This window comes from Callithrix jacchus, chromosome 12 (genome assembly GCF_049354715.1).
Source record: "Callithrix jacchus isolate 240 chromosome 12, calJac240_pri, whole genome shotgun sequence".
NCBI lineage: Eukaryota > Metazoa > Chordata > Mammalia > Primates > Cebidae > Callithrix > Callithrix jacchus.
The window spans coordinates 58,132,877-58,140,475 of NC_133513.1; the positions used below are offsets into that span (position 1 = coordinate 58,132,877).

A 7,599-nucleotide genomic window follows, 5' to 3' on the forward strand; every position below is an offset into this window, starting at 1 on the left:
AGTGGGGTTCCTTTCTTTTGTGTGAGCCAAATAATTTATTTCTTCATTTCTTGCATTTGAAGTACTCTTTGATGACATCCTTGGCCTGAGATTCCTTGCCATAGTCCTTAACTACTACACAACTGCAACCAACCACTTTACGGGGCTTCCCCTCTCTGTCAATTTTACAGAGGCCGACCCATTCCCCTAGTTTCTTGTTGTCATCAACCTTAATTAGGTTGATCTGGTGTTCAGCACAAAGGGTCTCCACCAACTTGACATACATAGGCTCATCACAGTTGGATGCAAGCACACAAAGATGGGCTTGGTGCTTGTCTAAGGCTTTGGCAGCTTCGTGAATTCCACGTGCTAGGCCATCGAGGATGAAGGCAGTCTTCAGCACCTCTCGTAAAGCAGTATTAACGTCCATTACACCTCCAGCAGCCATGCCTCCCTCGGCCATGGCGGTGGGTTACGGTGAAGCTGAATTTTGAATGCACCCAAGCCTCCACCTCCACACGACTCGGCAGCCGCAGGGAAAGAGCCCTTTCTTTTTAAGGTCTTGTTTCCACTCACTTTTTTCCAGTGTTTTCCAGGAACCCTTCTCCCCACTTTTTATAGACTCTAGCTTAACGTTGTGTTGCGTACTGGTTTAGTGGAAAGAACGTTCCAATGATTAGTTCATCACCCAGTTGGGAGGTGTGAGCTCTGTTCCTTGAGGCTTTAGAGCAGAGGCCTGTGTGTGGGGTGTTGAAGGGCAAGGATTTCCTGGGGATTCCCTGTTAGTTTTCTAGGGCTGTCATGAGAAATGCTCATATACTGGGTGGTTTAAAACAACACAAATTTATTCTCCTACAGTTCTGGGAGCCAAAAGTTCAAAATCAAGGTGTCAGTGGGGTTGGGTCCTTCTTGAAGTTCTCGGGGAGGATCTGTGCAGGTGTGTCCCCAGCTTCTGGTGGTTGCCTGCCATCTGTGCATTCCTTGGCCTTACTCCAGGCTGTCTCCGTTTCCAGATACCTTACTCCAGGCTGTCTCCATTTCCAGATGCCTTACTCCAGGCTGTCTCCATTTCCAGATGCCTTACTCCAGGCTGTCTCCATTTCCATATGGCCTTCTTCTCTGGGGCTCTCTATCTTCCTCCTCTTTCTTCTCTTCCCCATTCTCCTCTTCTTCATTCTCCTCCTCCCTCCTCTTTCTTCTCCCCCTCCTCCTCTCCCTCCTCCCCCTTTCCCTCCCCCTTTTCTCCCTCCTCCTCTTCTCCCTCCTCCTCTTCTCCTCCTTCTTTCTTCTTCCTTCTCCTTCTCCTTTTTTGAGACAGGGTCTGGCTCTGTGGCCCAGGCTGGCACACACCAGTGTGATCATAGCTGACAGTAATGTCACACTCCCAGGCTCAAGTGACCCTATTGCTTCAGCCTCTTGAGCAGCTAGGACTACAGGTGTGAGCCACCAAGTGTGGCTAATTTTTAAAAATTTCTGTAGAGATTGGATCTTGCTATGATGCCCAAGCTCATCTCAAACTCCTGGCCTCGAGCAATCCTCCTTCCTCAGCCTCCCAAAGCACTGGGACTACAAATGTGAGCCACTGCACCAAGCTGGTATCCTCCCTCTTCCCATAGGGACATAAGTTGTTGGATTTGGGGTGCACCCTAAATCCAATATGATTTTATCTTCAGATGCTTAACTAATTATAAGGTCACATTCCAAGGTTTATGGTGGACACAAATATTTAGGAGTTATTATTCTGTCCACTACGGGGATTGCGTGCTGGAAAAACTCAACATAAACAACAGAGGCCAGACGGATAACTGGAGAGTGTGAGTCTCCTCCTGTCATTGTCAGACCTGGCTTTCCAAAAGCCAGAAATCTGGATTTGTACGTAAAATATCTAGATTTTGAAATGCTAGTAACATATTAAGAGCCTGGCCCCTATATTCATACTTTATAGATAGTGCATCTGTCAGTCGCACTCGGCCTGTGGAGCAAGCAGTTTGTGACCTCTAGTGGAAGCTCTAAAACTTGGCTTCTGTGAGCTGAGAGAGAGAGCACGGATCTATGCACTTCTGCCAGTAGCCACCAGAGGGTGGGCCAGTCTTGTGTTAGACGAGGCCTCTGGCAACCAGGCCTGGGAGGTGTCCAGGGTTTTCAAGTTAGGGAGTGGATGGGATAGGGGTGGTCTGGGTTAAGCTAATGACCAAAATTCATTCTATCTAACACTTATTCTTCAATAATTGTCTCTCTCTCTCTTTTTTTTTTTTTTTTTTGAGACAAATTCACTCTGTTGCCCAGGCTGGAGTGCAGTGGTGTGATCCCCCACCTCCCAGTTCAAGCAATTCTCCTGCCTCGGTCTCCCTGGTAGCTAGGACTACAGGAACCTACCACCACACCTAGCCAATTTTTTTTTTTTTTTTTTGTATTTTTAGTAGAGATGGGGATTCACCACCTTGGCCAGGCTGGTCAGGCTGGTATCGAACTCCTGACGTCAGGTGATCCACACATCTCAGCTTCTGGCCCAATAATTGTCTCTTCATCTTTTATGCCTGGTACCCCTTATCCACTAAAGATACCTGCTCCCTTGGCAGACAAAACAAGTTCAAAAACGACAAAAAAATATTACAGGAAAAAGAAATGAACAGCCAACAATAACCATTTGATGACTTTTCTTAATTATGAATCAATTAACTTAAGAAAATTGACACATGGCTGGGTGTGATGGCTCATGCCTGTAATCCCAGCACTTTGGGAGGCTGAGGCGGGCGGATCACTTGAGGTCAGGAGTTCGAGACCAGCCATGGCCAACATGGTAAAAACCCCATCTCTACTAAAATATAAAAATTAGCCAGGTGTGGCAGTGTGCACCTGTAATCTCAGCTACTTGAAAGGCTGAGGCAGGAGAATCACATTAACTCAGGAGGCAGAGGCTGCAGTGAGCTGAGATCCCACCACTGCACTCCAGCCTACGTGACTTCCTCTTGTCTCAACAAACAATCTAACAAACACCAAGGTGACAGAGCGAGACTTCATCTTAACAAACAAACACCCTTCATGTACACACCCCTAACTTCAACAATTAGCAACTCATGGTAGCTCTTGGTCCCTCTACGCACTTTTTGTTTCTTTGCTGGAGTATTTTAAAGCAAATCCCAGGCATTGTATAATTTTACCCCAAAATACTTTAGACAGACACATTGTTTTATTTGTTCTTTTATTGTTGCTGTTCTTTGTTTTCCACCAGAGAACTAACTTACAGCTAACAGATTCAAGGCTGATCAGCAGCCAGTGGGGGCTGATGACAGCACCTCTTGACTCATCTCAGCCTCAACTGTCTTAGGGGTGGAGGCAAACAACGTTTCCACCATTTCCATCTGTAGGTCTACTTTTCTGTTTTCCACATTTTGTAAAGTTTTAATGGAGATAGGAGTCTCACTATGTTGCCCAGGCTGATCTTAACTTGTGGGCTTAAGCAATCATCCTGCTTCCACCTCTCAAAGTGCTGGGATACCACATGTGAGCCATAGTCTCTGGCCTCCGCTCATTTAAAACAAATCAATAGTATGGTGAAACTCAATGGTGTATTTATTTTCTTTTTCTTTTATTTTTTTGAGATGGAGTCTCGCTCTTGTCATCCAGGCTGGAGTGCAGTGGTGCAATCTCGGCTCACTGCAACCTCCACCTCCCAGGTTCAAGAGATCCTCCTGCTTCAGCCTCCCTAAGTAGCTGGGATTACAGGTGCCTGCCACCATGCCCAGCTAATTTTTGTATTTTTAGTAGAGATGGGGTTTCACCATGTTGGTCAGGCTGTTCTCAAACTCCTGACTTCAGTGGATCCACCCGCCTCAGCCTCCCAAAGTGTTGGGATTACAGGTGTGAGCCACGGCATCCAGACTCAACAGTATATTTAAATAATTGCCCAAACTCAGCCCTGCCATCAGACAAAGACAGCCACTACCAAAGCCCATTTCTTGGCCGACACTTGGTGCCTATCACAGCTCAAAGTGTTTGTGGGTTAGCTGAGGCCTACAATGGTAAATTTTGTGTAGATAAAATGTTCAAAGGTCAAAGGTTTCAGGATTTAACCTGCCTCAGTTTGTTCTTACCTGTACTGGATAGTGTTGATGGCTCTGTTTGGAAGATTATATTTTCCAAAGATGGTTGCAACATCTCTCAATCTACATGATGTTGAGTGAACTGGACATTCCTTCCATGGAGAGATGAGGTCTGTGTCCTGTGTCTTTGAATCTGATGGGCCTGTGGCTTGCTTGCTCATAGCCCACAGAAAGCAATGGAAGTAACACGGATGACTTCCAGTCCTCGCCTGTAATATGTGGCACAGCTTCGGCCTGGTCAGTTAGAATACTTGGGCTTGGAGGCCCGAGCTGCCAAATAAGTAGGCTAACTGTCCTGAGGCTGCCATGCTGTTAGGAAGCCCAAGCTGTCACACATGAAGAGACCACATGGAGAGGCCCTGAGACTATATGAGAGATACTTGGTCATCCCCGGCTGTTCCAGTTTTGAGCCATTCCAACGCCGGCCACCGTCTGACTGCAACTTCATGAGAGCCTTCTGGAGCTGCCTCCTGGGTTCAAGCGATTCTTCTGCTTCAGCCTCTTGAGTAGCTGGGCTTACAGGTATGCATCATCACACCCAGCTAATTTTTTGTATTTTTAGTAGAGACAGGGTTTCACCATGTTGGCCAGGCTGGGCTCGAACTTCCAACCTCAGGTGATTCGCCTGCCTTGGCCTCCCAAAGTGCCGGGATTACAGGCATGAGCTACTGCACCTGGCCCTCTGTTTTAAACTATACTCAAAATCTCAACCTGGTGTGGTGGTGTGCACCTGTAGTCTGAATTACTAAGGAGGCTGAGACAGCAAGACTGCTTGAGCCCAGGAGTTTGAGGTTGCAGTGAGCTAGGATCTCACCATGACACTTCAGCCTGGGCAACAGACTAAAACCCTGTCTCTTTAAAAAAAAAAAACAACCATTCTGAGCCTTTCATCCTGGTCTTCATTTTCACTGGTTGTATCCGATGTGTCCTTGTCTGCTTTAGATCTCTCTGGAACAAGGCAGGGCATGTTTGAATGCACACAGTGTTTTGAAAATGAGAAATACACCTTGGAACTGTCACCAGCTGTGGCCCCAGGCTGCTCCTGGTCCGGCCTCACCTTCAGCTCCGGGAGGTGGGCGGAAGCGGGACCGGCCCGGTTTCCAGGCAGCAGGCGTCAGTGGCGCCTGTGATGCGGGCTGCCCGGCCAGAGGAGCAGTGATTTATGTTGTGGGTTGAGGAAGAACAGCGGCTGTGTATTCATTCCTGGAGTCAGGACCTCACAGAGCTGGGGTGGGGAGGGGGCTGGGAACATGGCAGAGGCTGGCTCTCGGTCCTGTTTACCTCCTGGATGAGCAGGAGCGGGAAGCAGCTGGCTTCCAAGGGCCAGAGTGCACCAGCCGGCTGGTCTGTGTGTCCACAAAGGCAGCCCTTCAGCAGCGGGCAGCGGCTGCGTCCTCGTGCCTGCTGGCAGTGTCTGGAGGCTGCTTGTGGAGGTGGGAAGGGCCCAACACAAACAGCCACCAGAGAAAGGGGCCTTTATGGCCAGCAGAGGACGGCTGCTGGACTGGAGCGAGGATGCCAGTGCTGTGTGGCTGGGGAAGTGGCCGGCAGGTGCTGCTCCAGGCCGCCCTGGCGTGGTGGCACCAGGGCATTTGGAGAGAGGCTGTGTGCAGTGCTACGGGTCGGGGGCTTTGGTCTGCACTTCCTTCCTCCCTCCTTCCTTCCCTCTTGCCCTCCTTTCCTTCCTGTCTCTCTACCTCTCTTTCTTTGGGTGGGTGCAGTTCTTTCATCATTTTTCTTTCTTTTTTTTTTTTTTTTTTTTTGAGACAGAGACTCTAGCTCTGTCGCCCAGGCTGGAGGGCAGTGGCACGATCTCGGCTCACTGCAACCTCTACCTCACAGGTTCAAGCGATTCTCCTGCCTCAGCTTCCCGCATAGCTGGGATTACAGGTGCCCTCCACCAAGTCCAGCTAATGTTTGTATCTTTAGTAGAAATGGGGTTTCACTGTGTTGGCCAGGCAGGTCTTAAACTCCTGACCTCGGGTGATCCACCCTCGTGTCACCTCTGCCAGATGCTCCTTATAGATTGAGTGATACCCTTCACTTGCCCTGCCTCATCTAATCACAGCACCCTCGTGAGGTAGGGATGGCCATTTAATCCACATTGCAGACAAGAAAACAGACCCAAAGAGGTTGAACTGCTGCCCAAAGTCACCCAGCAAGTAGATAGCAGAGCCAGGATCCAAACCCAAGTGTGAGTTCTGAACTCAGCTCCTAACCACAGCGGAACCTCCCCTTGGCGCCTCGTGTCACCTCTGCACTGATGCTCCCCTGCCTCTGTCAGCCCCAAGAAGGCCCCTCTTCTTCTTTCCCCAGAGACCCTTCCTCCCCCAGCCTGTCTCTCTCCCTGCCCAGCCAGCCCTGCAGGAGAGGGAGGACAGTAGGCTCCTGCCTGCCAGAGCTCACCCCAAACAGCTCCCTTACTGTTCAGCCAAAGAAACTGAGGCCCAGAGAGGGCTAAGCACTCATTCCAATCACATAGCAAGTTAGCAATAGAGAACCGGAGCCCAGGCCTCCTGACCCCTTCCTCATTAGAATGTTCTTTGCATGCCCCGGAGAGTTCACCGCTGAGGGAACTGTACTAGTTTGTGCCTGAATATGAAGGCATGTTACTTTCCACCCAAACATCAGCTGGGTGAAGCCAAATGCCCCAATTTCTACCCCTTGGAGATATCTTGAGCAGATTCTCTATTTTTCTGCTGACATAGTTTTCGAAATGAGTCCTGTCTAATTTAGAATACTGGTCTTGGCCGGGCATGGTGGCTCACGCCTGTAATCCCAGCACTTTGGGAGGCTGAGGTGGGCAGATCACCTGCAGTCGGGAGTTTGAGACCAGCCTGACCAACATAGAGAAACCCTGTCTCTACTAAAAATACAAAATTAGCTGGATGTGGTGGCGCGTGCCTGTAATCCCAGCTACCTGGGAGGCTGAGGCAGGAGAATCACTTGAACTCGGGAGGTGGAGGTTGTGGTAAACTGAGATCTCGCCATTGCACTCCAGCCTGGGCAACAAGAGGAAAGCTCTGTCTCAAAAAAAAAAGTACCGATCTTGTTTCTGATTGGGCATTGCTTCTGCATGCCCTAGTGCGGATCGCAGCCAGACCCTCACTGCAAGGGGTGTCTGACACTGACAGGGCTCCTCCCCTCTTCATTTTGCTCGTTGTTGGGGACAGGAGCAGAATCAGGATGCAGGGGACACTCATGGGTTGTAGGTGGCTGAGCTCTGATTTCCCAGCTGCTGGGCCCTGAAGCTATGGGAGTCTCTTTGTGGCTGGGGTGCATGGCCTGCTTGGGCAGTGCCCAACCTCATGGCAGCCCCCCTGTGCTGAGGAACCTCAGAGAGGGGCCCTGGGTCCTGCCCACAGTCACACTCTTTACCCCTTCTCCAGATTAGGCCCCTGTTTCCTCCTACTCCCACCCCCACCCGCAGGGTTCCTTGTCAGGGCCCCCTTTCCTGCTTCCAAGGGCTGGGAGGACCTGGGGCACCCCCACCATTTGCTTTTCAGGTCTCCTGCCC

At 49.9% G+C, this 7,599-nt stretch overlaps 1 pseudogene; it reads right to left on the reverse strand.

Moving 5' to 3' along the window:
* Positions 1 to 1,123, reverse strand: LOC100398401 (ribosomal protein S12 pseudogene; annotated as a pseudogene).
* Positions 1,124 to 7,599: the final 6,476 nt, after the last annotated feature.